Genomic DNA, 19053 nt, shown 5'->3' on the forward strand with positions numbered 1-19053 from the left:
ACAGTAGCAGCGCCGCCGTTGGATTCGGACCTTTTGTTGCTACAAATCGGGGCCCTTATGGACAAAATGAGGGACGAAGCAAGGGCTGATAGTGAGAAAATGGAAAGCAGAATGTTGGGGGTAATGAGGGACGAAGTAAGGGGTACCGGTGAGGCGTTAGACAATGGGATAAAAGAGGTAAAGAATGGGTTAAAGGGGGTAGAAAACAGAATGGCCGCTCAAGAGAATCAAATGGAAGGGATGAAAAAGGGGTTAGAGGGGTTAGAAAACAGGATGGAAGGCAAATTGCGGGAGATAGGGGAGCAATCCGCCCGAGAAATTAAACAAATGGGAGAGCAGATAGAGGAGGTAAAAATCGGGTTAGAAAGTAAACTGGATGCTCAGAGGGATGAATTGGGACAGATGAGGGTGGCATCTACAAAAGAGATGGAGGAGATACGACGAGGTGTAAGTGAGGAGGTTTCGGGGCTACGCAAGGAGGTAAAGCGAGGTGAGAAGCGTATGGAGAAAGAGGTGAGAAATAATACGGCGAAGTTACAAGGGGGAATAGAAGATCTGACGGAGGAGGTGGAACAGCTGACAGAGGGACAGACGGAGTTAGTGGAGCAGGTTCAAAAGAACACTGCGGTACTAGGAGGGTTAAAGGCGACACAAAAAGAAATTAAAAACGAATTAATAGCGACACAGAGGCAATGTCAGATGGTACGAGAGGAACTGACAATGAGGGTGGACGAGGTGACAGAGATAATGGAGACAAAGGACCGGCAGGTGAGGATGCACATATAGACGGTCACGGTAGCGTTAGAGGACGAACTTGAGGAGACGCACCGAGAAATAAAAGAGGTTAAACAAAAATTAGAGGAAGTGGAAGAAGAGGTGAGTGAAATTAAGAAGAGACGGACAGAAACTAAGAGAGAAATCCAGGAGGAGGTAATGGAATTGGTACAAGGTCGGTGCTCAACTCATAATGTGCTGCTCACTAACCAAATAAAGAGTTTGCAGGTGGCAAAGGAGGTGCGGAGACGAGGTGCCAAGGTGAGTGGCGATATAATCGGAAATGTACATGATGTGAGGAAAGCTTCAGTCGGCTTGGGGATTGGTTTGGATCCGGGTGTTCGTGAGAGGCCATTGGTGAAGTGTGCGACAGGTCTGGTGTGCGAAAAAAGAGGTGTGCGAGAATGTCCGACCATGGGGTGTGTGAGGAAAAAGTGCACGCCGAGGAGTGAGTGTGCCGTCAAGAGTGAGTTGGTCGTAGCGCGTGTGCGAGGGAGCACATGGAAGCGCGGTGTGGCGAGTGTTACGGAGGAAGTAACGAAAGAGTGTGCGCCAGAGGATGCGCGAGAAAGGTGTGTAACGGACAGGTGCATGGGGAAAGAGTGCGCTGTCAAGAGTGAAGGAGAATGCACGCCTGTGGTGAGAGTTACAGAGGATGTAACGAAAGAGTGTGCGTGAGAGGATGCGCGAGAAAGGTGTGTAACGGACGGGTGCATGAGGAAAGAGTGTGCTGTCAAGAGTAAGGGTGAGTGCGCGACCGAGAGTGGAGGTGAGAGTAGTGAGAGTGACACGGAGCGTGAGTTGGTTATGACAGGTGAGCGAGGATGTACACCTGGAATGGAAGGATGCACACCTGGAATGGTAGAGCGTGTGTGGGAATGCACACTTGAGTTGGTCGTGAGGCACGTGGTTGGGTGTGCGGGTGAGAGCACACCTGTGGTTGTCACAGAGGAGGTGACCGAGGAGGGGGCGCGAAGAGGTGTGTTGGTGAGGTGTGCGAGCGACGAATGTGTGCCAAGGTGTTCGGTGGTCAGGTGTGTGACCAAGTCGGTGAGCGGAATGAGTGTACCGAGGTGTGTAAGGAAAGGTACGAGGAGCATGGGAACAGCTGGAGGTATGAGCAAGAAAGGGGGTAGCGTATGCATGTAAGCATGCAGGTGAAGCATCGACGGTAACCGGGTTAGAGGTTAGAACGACTTATAGCCGAATCGGGCCCTCGGTGCGCGTCGTGCAGCTTCGCGTGCCACGAGGACCAGCGGGGATCCGAACCACGGCGGTTTCGAAAGAACCGCCGTACGCGATCCACGCTGTGCCTCGCTTGGAACGGCCCAGTCCGGGCTCCACTAGGCGGAGCAGGCAGCCCGATAGGAAGGGTCGTCATGGCGACCACTTTCTATTGAGACGTGCCGGCAGGTCGAGATCGGGACATTGGATGGCTCCACGCCGAGGTGGTGCGTGGGATCTCGGCCCGGGTAAGCCCCCGTCCCTGCCCCGAATGCGGGACGTATCCAGCCGCTGGCACCAAAGAACCCGCGTTCATTGCTCGGCTGTACGAAGCCGAGCTTTGGAAGGGAATTGGCGCACCGAGAGGATGTAAAAAGTAGACGGGTGATGAGGATAGTGTTTCGGCCCCGAAATTAGAAAAAAAAAAAGCAAAATTTGATGATGGTATGGTGATTAGCAGTAAATGGCAAATTTTTGATTTGTTGGATTTGGACGAGCGAAATTGATAGTAGGACCTCCCCGATGTGGTGGGATGGCAAATCCACCATCCCTCACACCAAGGGGGGGGCAAATGCGCAATAGATTATGGGGTTGATGGCAGTGAAAACTAGCCCGGGTGGGTTAGGATATATCGTGTGTAGGGATCTAGCGAAGATGACATTAGGTAACGTTAAGGTTAGTTAGTGACAAGGATACCTGTAGTGGGGACGCAGGTAGATTAGCGTGGATGATAATGACGTGGGAGCGCAATAGTTTAAAGGGGCGACTGGGAAGCGCAAGTTTCAGAGGGGAGTAGTTAGCTGAGATGATGCCGTGTGTGTGAGGATTGAACAGGTGTGATTGAACAGGTGTGATTGCACAGGTGTGCAACTGAACAGGTGTGTGGAGCAGTGTATGAGTGAGTGATGGTGATGTGTGTTGTGTTGACCAACTGGTCCAGGAAGAGGAGGAGGGTGCAGGTGGCACCAGGTATGATTGCACAGGTGTGCAACGACAGGTGAATGGAGGACAGGTGTATGGAATAAATGGTATGGAGTATTAGAATGGATGGTCGTGGAGTGAGTATGGTGGAAATTGTGGAGTGGAGTGGATGGTGCGAAGGTGTGAATGGGGGAAGAGTGGACCCCCATCACGGATCCCCGGGGCGGGTAGTGTAAGTGTTAGGTAGAGGGTACAGGTAAATTGTGGTTGGATATTGGCATCTGTGGTGCGGGTGAAAGAATGGTCTTTGGATGGGTGCATTAGTGTTGTGGAAATGGCTGGGCGTGTAGCCTGTTAGTGTGTGTAGTTGGTTTGGGCACTCCACCACTGTGAGGATGTCGGCCAGGTGAGGCCGCAGGTGGGCTCTGGGAGCCGGTAGTTGTGGATGGGGCCCGAGGATCCGGAGGACAGACCCGGGTAGCCCAGTGCCAGAGGGCACCAAGGGGTGACAGAGCCAGGAGAGGGCCTTCCCCAGTTAGTTAGGTTAGGGTGAGGAGCTAGGTAAGCTCGGGTGGCAACTGCAGTGGTGGAGGTGTGCAGGTGGGTAGACCTGCTGGGAGAGCTACACGTCGCAGCCCAGAAATTGTGCGAGGGCACCGGGAGATGAATCGGGGGAGTGAGACCCCAAATTGAGAAGCACCACAGTTTGGTCAATGGGAATTGGTTTTTCGAACCCATAGTGTAAGTTGGCCAATGGATTGGCAGGGAGAGACCCCGGGTAGTGTAAAGTGTGTTAAAATCATTTAGAGGATAGTTAGGATGAAGGATCTCCTCGCACCATCTGCATCCACTCACCTGAGGTGACAGGAACTCCACACCATGCCATGTTTTATTATTTTTCATTGATGCAAATGTTTGGATTGTGAGACGCATCATGACGTGGGTGTGACATTGTGCGTAATTCCATCTCTTCCTCCTTATGAGGATTGATGATGAATTTGGTGATGGCAAATTTTGAAGTAGAGGGATTGTGGAGACGAATTTGGTATAGAGAAATATGGGGAAGACGTGACAGTAGTGACGAATTGGTAATGTGTAAATTTTGTACATATGGGGTAAGGGCAAGGGTCGTGTAGGTGACAGGGGGGTGACGTACAGTAGGGACGAGCTTTCTCACTTCGCCCTCCGTACGCATTTCGCCTTGCATTGCCTTATTGCTGTGTACCCTTGTGACCTTACCCCTCGCTCAATTGTCTCTTTTGTCTCCCACATGACCTGTGCGCCATTGGGTGCCGAGGGGAGCGTGCGTGAGTCCTCCATTGTGCGCCCGGAATTCCCAGAACCAGCTGTCTGCATCGATGCACCACATTATGGACCACATGCCTGTGGCCGAGCACCACTTATGGACCCCATGGGTTGGGGCATGGCCCCTCTGCTGGAACCGGCCATGAGGGCCCGAAATCTTGCTGGCGGACCTTGGCCACAGGGCACCGATGCCCCACAGGTGAACCACACGTAGTCGGCCCTGTGGGCCATAAATAAAATAAATAAAAATGGACACATTGGGTGCAAGTTTTAATACAAATAGGCCGCCAGTAAGCAAAGCAAAAGAATGACAACATCTGGAAGACAAATAATGATAACCAGCAGAGGGAGCCGAAGAGCAAGAGATCACCTGCAGGGTTAGGGGTTGTTGATTTATTTTTTATTGTTGAACACTGATGAACTATGGTGACTGCACCGATTGGTGCTTGAGGGTGTGTATTGGTGCGTTTTTAGGTGCTTTCATGGTGCATTGATGCAGAGCAGACTGTCTCCCCCCCAGAAAGAACAATCACAGGTCCTGGGTTAGTTTTGTAAATAAAAATAGCGTCATTGTAAATAATGCTTCCCACCGTCAGTGTATAGTTTGAAGACCATTCCGCAATTCGGTTAACTGTGGGCGTAAGTCTGTTAGGTCAGGGTGCAATGGAGCAGCGGGACACATTTATTTATGTTTTAAAACTGTCGCACTCAGGGTCAGGTTAAAAGTAGAGGGAACTACACCTACGTGTCACACTAAATAAAAGTTGTAGGCCCGGGACGTGCCTAAGAGGAGGAGGGTGCAGTGTTGCGGAGATGAGGACTGTATTTTTTTGATTGTGTGCTGTATTATTATTATTATTGTTTATTCTGCGCCCCCCTACCTCCGGAGCTGTGTAAAGGTGAAAGGGCATCCCATAATTAGTCCACAAGCATACACATCAGCCAAATAATAGAATACCCCTGTTTGATAGTTATCTCTTATTCTGTGTTTTAGAGTAAGGCTGTGTCTCCCATTAATTGAAGTACTCCATTGCACCAGTGAAAGAGAATAGATCCCCTTTCATTCCCATCCCCAAAATCTCCATTCCCTTTTACATCCCCTCTGGTGATTGCCAACCCTCGATTGCCAATTACCTCCCCTCCAATAACCGCCATTGACCACGAGGCAGGGTCGGAGAAGAAAGGCGTGTCTCCACCTCGTCATAGAGGGGAAGAGGGGCGTGCCCGCCCGTCATCAAGGGCGGAGCGAGAGGGTCGCGTGACCAACCAGGGCCGAGGTGAGCACACCGATGGGCGTGTCAGGAAGGCCGGCGGCTGGATCGCTGGAGGCGCTATAAAAGGCGCGCACGCAAGAAGCAAGGGAGAGAGTCGTGAGGAGTCAGTCAGTGGAGTCGGTGGTCAGTTGGTTGCGTTGGTTGCGGTGAGGAGTCGGTGGTGGTGGTCAGTTGGTTGCGTTGGTTGCGGTGAGGAGTCGGTGGTAAAGAGTGAGTGGACCAAGAAAGAGTTGAGGGTTTGGACCAGACGAGTCGGACAAGGCCTGGCAAAGCACGCGACGTCCACAGCAGCCACAACAGCAGCTTGGGGGCCTGAACGGCGGTTTGGAGCAGGGCCGTGAAGGAACGGCAGCTGCTAAACGCGCCGGTTGTGCTGCAGGACCCCCTTGGACCTTCCTCTCCCTCCAGCCATCCACCTCCTGCCTTTCCACCCTTCTTGTGTACGTGAGTTTGTTTTGTTTGTTCTGTCCCTGGGTTAATTAAGTCTGTATAAGCTAATAATTGCACTGTGTCTCTGATTCTTCTGTATATTATTTTATTATCTTTCCTTCTCCTTGGTTACTTTGAGCATGTAAATAGTAGGAATAAATTTAGTAGTATTTCCAACCTATTTGTCTTCTTCTTCTTCTTCACATCCGTGTCGCCTTTGTCTTTTCCCTATTGAATAGCTGCGGTGCGATCCGGCCAACGTTTGGGTGGAATCGGGTGAGTCGGGGATTCTGTAACGGTCGCGGTTGGACCATCCGCTCGGCCCATCATAACATCTAAACCGCGATCAGTAACAATATATATATATACATAATTATTACACAAATCTAACGTGCTGGCCCAATGGCCCAATGGACAAGGCATCAGACTCCCAAGCTGGGGGTTGTGCGTCCAAGTTCATATAAAGGGGCGCCAATTTGATTTATACACCTGCATGAAGAAGTAAATGTATTTTATTTGCCAGATGTAAGGCACCCCTTCACATGAACTTTTCTAGAGCATTCCTTGGTTCCTCCTAAGAACACAAGGGTAGTCCAGCATGCACACAAGGTGTTTTTGAATGTCCCTTCTTTTCTATTGTTTGGCATTTTCTACAAGCTATGGAATGTGTCTTTTTTTTTCTTTTTTTTTCTTTTTTTTCTTTTTTTTTTTTCTTTTTTGTATACAAGATCGAGGCTCGTGAAAGAGCGAACATTAATCACACAGAAAGACAAACAGACACATAAAACAAATAACATCGGGAGCGGTAGACAAGATGGGGAGAGAGGGGGAAGGACACAAACACAACATTTGAGAGCAGGGACCGAGAGACATGGAGACATCGAGAGATCTGTGGGAGGGAGAGGGCTTTGGGGGGGAGGCATGTGAAGGGGGGGAGGCATGTGAAGGGGGGGGGGGGGGGTGGGAGAGGTATAAACATATGGACACTGCCAGGATTTCCAGGAAATAAGTTGGAATTTCAAACAAGGTGGATCTGGGGTGAATTAGTGGGGGTAGAAAAGATCAAGGTTATGGATGGGGGAAGATAAGAGATGGTGGTGAACAGCTGTTTTAAAGACCTGGAGGGAGGAGAGGGATTGAAGGGAGTGTGGGAGTTTGTTCCACAGGCGGGAGAAAAGAGGAATGAAAGAGTGAAGGTGAGCAGAGAGCCGAGATTTCGGCAGTTTAACCATCAGAGGGTTGCTTGCAGATCTTGTGCGACCTGTAGGAATATTTGGGGGACAGAGCACAGAGAGAGCTGGGGGAGCAAGGCCGGAGAGGAGTCGGTAGAAGACAGAAAGACCACCTACCTGCCTGCGGTGAGTGAGTGAAAGGCCCTCAGAGATAGCTTCATCGCGGGAGATTCCAATGATTTTGAAAGCTTTGGATTCAACAGCGTGAAGCCGAGCCAGGTGTGAGGCAGGAGCACCAGCCCATAGGGGAGAACAGTATTCCATTGAGCTGCGGATGAAAGCCTTGTAAGTGGTGAGGAGCTCAGGTGTGCCGAGGAAGGACTTCGCACGACGGAGGATGCCCAGTCGGCGACTGGCTTTGGAGGCCAGCTTGGAAATGTGGTTTTCCCAAGAAAGATCATGGCAGATAGTGAGACCCAAAAGCTTGAGTGACAGAACTTCTTGGAGAGGATTGTTGAGAAAGTAGATGGGAGGGTTGTCCAGTCGATCTTTTTGGAGAGACATAGTAAGAGAGTGAGATTTGGCAGGATTGAAAGACATGTTCCACTTGTTTGACCAGTCTGTGATTTTGTCCAGGTCTTCAGAGAGTGAGGAGGCTGCAGACTGCCGATCTGAGGGAAGAGGAATTGGAGCGGCAGAGAGTGGAGTCATCAGCAAAGAGATAGAGAGGATTTTCCAGAGAGTCAGAGAGATCATTGATAAAGACCAGAAAAAGCACAGGGCCCAGCACACTTCCTTGGGGAACTCCAGCCTGAACAGGAAGGGGAGATGAGAGAAATCCATTCAGGGCCACACGTTGACTACGACCAGAGAGGAAGTCCGCAAGCCATGCATGGAGATTTCCATGGATACCATAGGAGGAGAGTTTGGTGAGCAGAGCTGGGTGCCAGACCGTATCAAAGGCCCTTGATATGTCAAGGGAGACAGCTCTGATTTCCTGTTTGGCATTGAGGACCTCCATCCATTGTTGAGACAGCAGAAGCAGCATGTCCAGAGTAGAGTGACCTGGTCTGAAACCAAATTGATGATCAGAGATCAAGCCATTGGAGAAGAGGAAAGATTTCATATCCGAAGCAATGATGGATTCCATGACTTTGCTGATAATTGGGAGCAGGCTGATTGGTCTGTAGTTGCAAGGATCTGTTTTTGCACCTTTTTTGTGTAAAGCGGTAATGTTAGCTGATTTCCAGGATGCTGGCAGATGACCTTGAGCAAAAGATAGGGTGAAAAGAACAGAGAGAGGGTGAGATAGAGCGGCAGAGCAGGATTTTAAGACCCGTGGGCTGATGCCGTCTGGTCCAGTTGCAGAATCAGAGTCGAGGTTTGACAAAAACTCCTCCACCTTGTCAGGAGGAAAGGACACGGAGTCCAGGAGCAGTTGGGTTCGACTGGGAAAGGTGGGAACAGAGAGAGATGGGTTTGGGACTAAGGATTTCGAGGCGAACACAGAGTTGAGGCATTCGGCTTTGTCACGTGCGATGTCAACTGTGTGGCCATTTGAGGTAAGGGAGGGGATGGAGGGGGAACAAACACCAGAAACGGATTTGACCAGACGCCACCAGGATTTGGAGGAAGGAGACAGGTTTGAGAGTTCATTCTTGAGTGAGGAGAGATAGTGCTTCCTGGCACTCCTGAGGGTAGACACACACTTGTTCCGAGCTTGGTGGAAGGAACTGAGATTTCCTTCAGTTGGATTAGCCTTCCAAGAGGCAAAGGCAAGTTGTTTCAGGGCAACTGCCTCACCACAAGATTCAGTGTACCATGGACGGGAGGAAGGGTAAGACAATTGAAGGCGAGATGGGATAAATCTGTGCATGAGAGAGATCAGTTTGCTTTGGAAGAATTCCCAGGAAGAATTGATGTCAGAGGCAGTGGAGATGGGAGACCAATCCAGACGATTGATGGCTGCTTGAAGACCGTCCCAGTCGGCCTGAGTGAAATGCCAGACTCGTCGACGCTGAGGAGGCTCTCTGAGAATGGCCAGAGAGATGTCCACTTTGACAAGCACATGATCAGAAGAACCGATTGGAGCAGAAGAAGAGCAGCAGACATTAGCAGGGAAGTTTGTCATAACCAAGTCTAGATACTATCTTCTTTTCTATATTTGCCACATGGCACATACCATATATAAAGGGGACTTTTCTTTGACCCGAGTATTTTTCCCAAGAATATATATATATATATATATATATATATATATATATATATATATATATATATATATATATATATATATATATATATATATATATATATATATAGATATATATAGATATATATAGATATATATAGATATATATTGTTATGGTTTTTAGAACCTTCACTTTGTAAATTTAGTATTAAAATTTCCTATGTACATTTCCCCTTTAATTGACTGTTAATTGAAATGAGTGCACCGTAGCTAGTCCATGTACAAGCACGTAGGCCACCATAGAACCTCTCTATAGTTATTTCGTATTCTATGTCAGTATAAGGCTCTGTTTCCCATTAATTGACACTGCATTGCACCGAATCGAATAAGATAGGATCCCTCTGACACCCCCATGGCCTCCTAAAAAGCGCCAGTGCGGCGGCGTTCGCCACTACTGCTTTGGCTTATTGTCAGCGCCTCAGACTCCATTGAACACGAGGTCATCTCGGAGCAGAAGGTGGGAGGAGTCAGCCAAGCGCCAGGAACAAGGCGTGGCTTTGCCAACGCCTCATCAAGGGGCGGGATCGGTGAGCCCTCGCGACCAATCAAGGCCGAGGCGAGCTCACCGATGGGCGTTTCCAAAAGGCCGGCGGCTTGATCACCACGCGCCTCATAAAAAGGAGGTTGGGAGGGACTGCTTAGACAGATGAGTGTGGAGTCCACCGCAGCTGAGTCCACCGCAGCTGAGTCGAGTTTGAGGAAGAGTTGAGCTTTGACAGCAGTTTCGACCCGCTGCTACGAAGCAACGCCGCCGTGCGAACCAGATTGAGGAGGGTCGGCGGCCGCTCACCTCGAGCCTTGCCGTTTACACGAACCGGACCCACATCCTTCCAGCCCTGTGATCCCACCTTCTCATCCGTCCAGCCATCCACCCCTACCATTCCTGCTTCATTCCCATTGGTGTAAGTCTGACTGTCGTCTGTTTGTCTGTGTTGTCTGGGGTTTTAAGTTAAGCTGGTATAAGTAGAATTGCACTGTGTCTGCCTCTTCTGTAAATTGCTTTCGTTTCCTTTCCTTCTCCTTTGGTTTCTTTGATTGTGTAAATAGTAATTAATAATAAATCCCTGTTCTTCCTACCTTTGCCTTCTTTTCTTCACATCCGTTCGTCCTTGTGATTTCCATCATTGAACACCTGTGGCACGATTTGGCACGCATAGGATCGGGTTTCGTTTTTGTTAATGGCTCGAGCCACGGGCTGCTAAAAACCGCTCGGCAAAATAACATCTTGTCCGTGGTCTCGAGCGAAGTTGCCCACCATTTTTATTGAATAATACAAACAGAGGAATATCCATACAGCTCAGAGTTGGTATTGCTGAGTTTCATTTGTTACATGGGCACAATATCATTCGGGTACATTAGAGTAAACATTCAACATGTGCAGCATTCATAGCACGGACTGAGTCACAACGGTACCCATTTTCCCTCCACACATTTTCTAACATCTCGGGGGGGTTACGGAGGCCACTGCCGCTGTGATGCGCTCTTTAAGCTGAACAATGTCTGTCCTGCATCTTTCTGTGGTACACTTTGCATTTCACAAAACCCCAAAGAAAAAAATTGAGCGTAATAAGGTGAGTCAATCTCGGTGGCCAGGAAATGGGTCCATGTCTACCCAGCCAGCGGTCTGGCACCCAGGCAAGAGTGGGCAGAAGTGGGGAGGAGCCCTATCTTGCTGGAATATGAAGTTTGGTTGACATCCTCTACCTATGGTACCAGGAACAGCTGTAGCATGGCTAAGTACACATGGCCTGTTACAGATTTTTTTTCTTCAAAAAAAATAAATAATAATAACAAGCATTCTGAGTATTGCGCTGCAATACATGTCCCCTACCGGCAGTCTGTCGTCCGGAAAACTGTTGGGGAAATTACCAAGGGTTATTCACCCACAGGTTCCGAATCGTTCCCAATCGCTAATTACCTCAGGACGGGCTCACCTGTGATTCGCACTCGGGACTTCGATTTATACACCTTGCAGACAGGTCAGCAGAAGCACGAGAAAATAAGTTGTTGATAAAGAACCTTTCGAGTCGCTAAATATCAGTAATTTATTATATTTTCCGGTTCACGATCAATGATCGATGTGTATATATATATGTTGCTCGGCTTGGCTCCGCCCCTCCTGAAAGCACGCGCTGTGTCGCGCTTTTGACGTTCGCGAGCCGAGGCTGAGGGCGTGCGGTGCGGCTTGAGGAGAACTCTAGAATAAACAAGAGAAATCCATTTTTTAAATATTTTCGTTTAATTAACGATATCTGCCAAACCACGTGCCCTATCGCAAATTCCAAAAGGGCATTTTAGTAGATTGACATGCAGAACAGATCTGTGAAGTTTCCCCTCGATTGGATCAAAAATGAGGGAGCGGCTCGGTTTTAAAGGTTCATGCTTAAAAACGTCATAACTCTGAAACCATGTGACGCATGACGTCATGCTCGATGACTTTTTTGTTCGTCATGGGTATGCGATTCTGCCTGCAAAGTTTGGCCTCGATCTGTTCAGTCGTTGCAGAGAAAAATAGGTTTTCGTGTTTTCACGGAAAACAATATGGCGGCCGAACCACGTGACCTGTGACGTCATAATTACCATTAAAATATTCTACAGACCGAGTCGCCCCTACGGTGAAAATTTGATCTCAATCGGTCCTATTATTGCAGAGAAAATCTTTTTTAAAGGAAATTAAAACTTAAAATGGCACTGAGTTAAGGATCATCAGAATTATCAGAATTCCCAAAGTTCAAAGTGCCATAACTTTGTCAAAAATGAACGAAACGTCGTGAAGTTCGAACTTGATCTGTAACTTATCATGAGGAATCCATGTACCAAGTTTGAAATCATTAGCATGAAGCGTTTAGAAAAAAAAGTCCGGAAAACTGTTCTTTGCGTGACGGACTGACGGACGGACGGACTGACGGACGGAGGGACGGCGTGCAAACCTATAGTCAGTCCCCTCCGGTGTACACCGGTAGGGGACTAATAACAAATGGGCCGACAATCCTGGTACTCATAAAAACTGCACCAGACGTTAACTTTTGGACCGTCTCTTTCGGCTCCCCAAATTTCTTCATCCATGCGTACAGGTCTCTGGGTCCGTGGGTCCTTGTCAAACTTTGTACGGAATCCTCGTTGCACTAGCGCGGGTGACTTCAATTCCATACCACCCATTTCGCCGTTTCTTGTGGGGTCATCATAATTACCGCCGCCACCAAAGGTGGATGGAGGTTACATGTTGTCACCCCTGTCTGTCCGTTTGTCTGTGAACAAGATATCTCAAAAGGTTGTGGACGGATTCGGACGAAATTTGGCAGCGATGTAGCGTATGTGACAAGGACGAAATGATTAGATTTTGGTGAAGATCCGGATTCGGATCCGGCTACTAGAATTTTATAAGCGATTCTTCACCATTGGGAGATAGGGCCAAAAACGATACATAGCAGGATATCTCAAAAAGTTGTGGACGGATTTGGACGCAACTGTGTGGACAGGTTGGGTGTGTGACAAGGAAGAATCGATTAGATTTTGGTGAAGATCTGAATAGAGATTCGCATATGAGAATTATTTAATTTTTAAGTGATTCTTCACCATTGAGAGATAGGGCTAAAACCAACATGTAGCAGGATATCTCAAAAAGTTATGGACGGATTTGGACGAAACGTGGACAGGTTGTGTGTGTGACAAGGAAGAATCCATTCAATTTTGGTGAAGATCTGGATCCAGCTAGTATAATTTTTTAAATGATTCTTCACCATTGGGAGATCGGGCCAAAAACGATACAAAGCAGGATATCTCAAAAAGTTGTGGACGGATGATTTTGATTAAATGTGATGCTGTATTGTGATTTTCTGTTCTACTCTAGGATACAAACGTAAACTGTTCACCTGGCGGAGGTATGCTCTCTACTGAGTGCCGTTCTAGTTCAATCTGAAACACAAAATAAACTTTCAGCTCAGAAACGTGTATGTATATATATATATATATATATATATATATATATATATATATATATATATATATATACAGACTTGGCATTTAATATGGAATTTTTTTTTTTGTGGGGGTGAACTTACTTTTCAAGATGTCTTAGAACCAAAAGTTCATTGGAATTATGTTGAAATTATTCTAGATTTTGTTAATGTGACCTTTAAAAGAAACAAAAACCACATTTGACATTTTGAAACAAATAAATTGATCCTTGAAAGTGATGTAAACTGATATCGAACTCAATTCATGGACAGTACTGCGTTAAACTTCTGTGCGTTTTCCAGAAGTATCTCTTTATTTTGCACATTAGCCAAAATTTTTTTTTACAAAAACAAAAGTTAAATTACGACTGGGATTACGGACAGTAAAATTACAGTTCAGTACTTCGTGTAACCCCCACGAGCATTCAGGAGAGCACGTACACGTTGAGGCATGCTGTTCACGAGATTTGCCAAGGTTTGGACAGGAATCGCTTGCCATGCAGTGACTAGCCTGCTGCAATTCACGCACAGAGGTCGGCTGCTGGTCCAAGTGGTCGATTTGACGCGTTAATTTTGCCCACAAGTTCTCTCTCGGATTCATATCCGGGGACATGGCAGGCCACTCCATATGCTCTACACCACTGTCAGCAAGAAAGTGTTGGATCATGCGAGCACGATGAGGCCGTGCATTGTCATCTTGGAAGACAAAGTTTCCTCGAAAGGCTGCACGAGCAAATGGAAGCAATGTTTCTTCCAGAATGACCCTGTACTTGAACTGGTTCAGGTTTCCATTCAGAACAACCAAGTCAGTTTTGCCCCCTGCATGAAAAGCAGCCCAAAACGGTCACCCTACCACCTCCAGCTTGGACTCTTGGCACTATACAATCTTTGTTGTAGGCTTCATGCACTTGTCTGCGCACTCGGACGTGGCCATCTTGACGATAGACCAGAAATCTAGACTCGTCACTGAGGGTCCCGTGATTCCAGTGTCCTGGCTGCCATTGACGGTGCTCTCTGGCCCACTGCAATCGACGCTGGCTGTGTTGTCTGGTCAGGCGTGGCTTTCTCAGGGGCCACGCCTGCTTGATAGCTTGCTTGAACCAGTCGTTGGTTGACTCGCCTTCTGGATACAGGCACATTTGTCAGTTGCTGCCACTCAGCCCTTAGCCGATTAGCTGACTTTGTACGGCCATTGCGGACTATCCGGTGCAGCTGGCGATCATCCCTCCTTGTGGTTCTGCGGCGACATCCTGGCCTTGGTATTGGAGTAGGGACACCCCTCTGAGCATTTCGTTTCAGGATCTTTGACACCTGACCTTGAGTGATGCCATACTGCCGAGCAATAGCACGCTCTTTCATGCTGTAATTTCGTAAAGCCACCACTCCATGACAAACAGCATTGTCGAGTTGACGGACCATCTCCAGAGGAAACGGCAATAACTTTTGGAGACGTGCAGCAGTTGTTTTCCACGAATACAGAACGCAACAACCCTTGTATACCCGACTGTGAAGCCAATCGTCAAATGCACCTGTCCGTACATTTTGCCACGCCACCTGTGATATAATCCTGTTGTTGACTTCTTGCTGCGACAGACAATCAGTGACATGGTTCTTTTAACAAATAAATCACCAAAGTGTAAAAGAAACTCACCAGATTGAAATACTGAGTTAAGAAAGTAAACCCAAGTCAAGAAAAAAAAAATATTCCATATTAAATGCCAAGTCTGTGTATATATTGTTACAGACACGACTTTGATGTTAAAGTGGGCCGAGCGGAATGGCCGTCGTGTCCGCACAAATTACCCGACTATACTCGACGTTGACGAAGCCGCGCCACGCTGGCTCAATAAGAAAAAGAAGACACCCGGCTGGATTACAATCACACAATACGACACCAACGTTTCGATTCTCAAGTATATTCGTACGGAAAAAGGTTAGATTACAGGGGCTAGAGGTATATTACAGGAAGACAGGCACTTAGACACACTCTTATATTAACCCCGGACAGACGACAGACACACGGGACAAAATGCTGACTCACACGGGGGTTGATGAAAAGGAAAGGCAGGTCGCGATGGCTCAAGGTGCACTCTTGGCTCAAGGCAGAATCGACTCGGTCCGGTCCAGAGATGCGGGGAGGTATCGTCGCGCTGGGGGTGGCGGTGGCTTCTCTCTCCAGTCTCCAAGCTGAGGCGCATCTCACGTCACGTCCGGCAAGCGGCTGCGTATATCCGGCGGGGAGTGACACGCCCTCGGCTCGTTAGCTCCGCCTCGTGGAATCGGCACGTTGCTTCTCATTGGGTGCGTGCGGGGGGGGTTACTGGCTCCGCCCCTGACGAGGAGCTGACAGCCAGCCCCTTCGGGGTAACCCCGTGGAGCGCATGGTCTGGAGCTAATCGAGCCGGTGTGAGGACGCATCCTCCCCCGCTCCGCCGCCATCTCCTCTGTTGTTGTTGTAATTGTTGTTGTAGTTGTTGTTATTGTTGTTGTTTGGGGAAGAAGATGGGAGGAGGTATGGGAAAGGTCCTAAACTCACTACTGATGCCATATAATCACATTCTGGTGCAACGAAGAGTCATAATTAATGGAGACGAGGCCTTAACTGACATAGAATAAGAATAACTAGGAAGATGTCCGAAAGTTGTCTACGTGTGGTGCGGTGGACCTGGGCACGACATTTAATGGGGGAATAAGGGGAAGGTCGGCTCTACTGATTGTTATTTACATGCAATGGGACTAGGGAATGGGGGATCGGGGAAAGTTGGGGAGTATTGGAGAAAATAGGGGAATATTTACAAGCGGATATGGAGGCCAAATTCCATATTCGCAACATTGCACCCTTCTCTACCCTCGGGGCGTCCCGACCCGATAAATTTTTACCTACTTTAGTGTGGCACGCAATGTAGTTCCCTCTACTATTAACTCTACCCTGAGTGCGACAGTTTTACAGATATTCACAAATGAGTAAATATGTCCCCCTGCGACGTTGCACCCTTCTCCTCACAGAAACACACCCACAGGATAACCGAATCCGGAAAGAATTCTCAAACTAAACATACAGCCGGTAGGGAGCATTATTTACAAGACTATGCTGCTATTTACACTACGATCCAGGACCTGTTTTTGGAGGAACACATGCAGATGTTATGCATAGAGAGAGCGCGCTTGCCAGCATCGATACACCAACCCACGAGTGCTCTGTGGCCGACGGCCTTTAATAACGGGCAGAGCACCCTTTCCCAGCATCAAAAGCACCACCCCACCACACAGTCAGCACCATCCGGTGCAGTCACCATTGTTCATTGGTATAAAAATAAATTCGACAACCCCTAACCCTGCAGGTGTCTCTTGCTCTTCTTGTGGTGCACTTGGTGTTAGTTAACAGTGGTTCACCTTTATGGCATAGGTGCCACGTTGACCCATAGGTCCATCCCCGGGTGGTGCTTGGCCGCAAACGAACTGCGGTCCATTGTGGGTGGCCACAAACATTGCGGTCCATATGGTGTATCGATCCAGGCAGCCAACAGCGAAAGTGCAGGCCCACAACTGCGCAGCCAGCACCTCTCTCTCCTCTCTCTCTACCCCAAAGCCAGATCCTCGGAGGTGGGAGACAAAAGAAGCAGACAAGTGAGTAAGGTGGTAAGGGCGCAAAAGTGCACGCAATACAAGATGATGCACACTGGGGGCACATGGGAACCAGGTGAGACAGGTACGTTCCTATCGTACGCCCCCCCCCACCAGGTAACCTACATGGCCCCTCCCTTACCCCTTACTGTATCCACACAACACAACACTACCCATAAACATCTACTTTACAAATCAACAAACATCCCTACTGTCTTCCCCGTTCCTCCCATATACCAAATTCGTCTTCTCTCCCTCCTAACCAATCAAATTTGCCATTTTCAACTCTCATCAAAATTTGCCATCTCCAACTCAACATCAAAATTTGCCATCACCAATTCATCATCAGTCCCTCCTAGGGAGGGAGAGATGGAATCACCCCAATGTCTCATCCACGTCGTGATGCGTCTCACAAATCCTCACAGCAATCTCATTTCCTGCACAAAACAAAGAAAACACAGGTGTGGAGTCATCATCATCACCACAGGTAAGTGGCTGCGTATGGTGCGACAGGTTCATCAATCCTAACTATTTCCTAAATGACTTTAACAACTTTACACTACCCGGGGTCTTTCTCCGGCCAACCCATTGGCCCTCTTACACTATGGGTTCTAAAAACCAATTCCCATTGGCCAAACTGTGGTGCGCTTCAATTTGGGGTCTCACTCCCCCGATTCATCTCCCGGTGCCCTCGCACAATTTCTGGGCTGCGGCGTGTACCTCTCCCAGTGGGTCTACCCACCTGCACACCTCCACCACTGCAGTTGCCTCCGAGCTTACCTGCTCCTTGCCCTAACCTAACTACCTGGGGAAGGCCCTCTGGCACTCTCCCCACTCGGTGCCCTCTCTGGCACTGGGCTACCCGGGTCCGTCCTCCGGATCCTCGGCCCCATCCACAACTCTACCGGCTCCCAGAGCCCACCTGCGGCCTCACCTGGCCGACATCCTCACAGTGGTGGAGTGCCCAACCAACTACACACACTAACAGGCTACACGCCCAGCCATTTCCACAACACTAATGCACCCATCCACAACACCATTCTGCAACCGCACCACAAATGCCAATATCCAACCACAATTTACCTGCACCCTCTACCTAACACTTACACTACCCGCCCCGGGTACTCGTGAAAGGGGTCCACTCTTCCCCCATTCACACCTTCGCACCATGCACACCACTCCGTACCACTCACTCCAACTCTCTCCACACACCTGTACTTGCACACCTGTGCTCTCATTCTTGGTGCCGCCTGCACCCTTCTCTCCCCAAGCGCATTCGCGCTGATCCACACACTCACTACTCACACACTGCTCCACACACCTGTCCAGTTGCACACCTGTGCAATCACACCTGTTCAATTCTCACAAACACGGCATCATCTCAGCTAACTACTCCCTTCTGAAACTTGCGCTTCCCAGTCGTCCCTTTAAACTATTGCGCTCCCACGTCATTATCATCCACACTAATCTACCTGCGTCCCCACTACAGGTATCAGTCACTAACTAACCTTAACGTTACCTAAGGTCATCTTCTCTAGATCCCTACACACAATATCCTAACCCACCCGGGCTAGTTTTCACTGCCATACACCCCATAAACTATTGCTCCTTTGCCCCACACTTGTGAGGGAGGGTGGATTTGCCATCCCACCACATCGGGGGTCTCTCACTACCAATTTCGCTCGTCCAATTTCAACAAATTAAAAATTTGCCAATCACTGCCCATCATCTGCCAATCACTACTGCCAATCCCTTGCCAATCATCAAATTTTGTTTTTCTCTAATTTTGGGTCCAAAACACTAACCTCATCATCCAGTCTCCTCACTAATACCTCTCGGTGCGCCAATCCCTGTCCAAAGCCCGGCTTCGTAAAGCCAAGCAATGGATGCTGGTTGTTTTGTGCCAGCGGCTGGATGCGTCCGGCACTCGGTGCAGGGACGGGGGCTTACCCGGGCCGAGATCCCACGCATCACCTCGGCGTGGAGCCATCCAATGTCCCGATCTCGACCTGCCGGCACGTCTCAACAAAACGTGGTCGCCATAACGACCCTTCCTATCGGGCTGCCAGCTCCACCTAGTGGAGCCTGGACGCGGCCGTTCAAAGCGAGGCCCGGCACGCACC

The sequence above is a fragment of the Myxine glutinosa genome, chromosome 14, assembly GCF_964187855.1.
Source record: "Myxine glutinosa chromosome 14, kmMyxGlut1.1, whole genome shotgun sequence".
Classification (NCBI taxonomy): Eukaryota; Metazoa; Chordata; class Myxini; order Myxiniformes; family Myxinidae; genus Myxine; species Myxine glutinosa.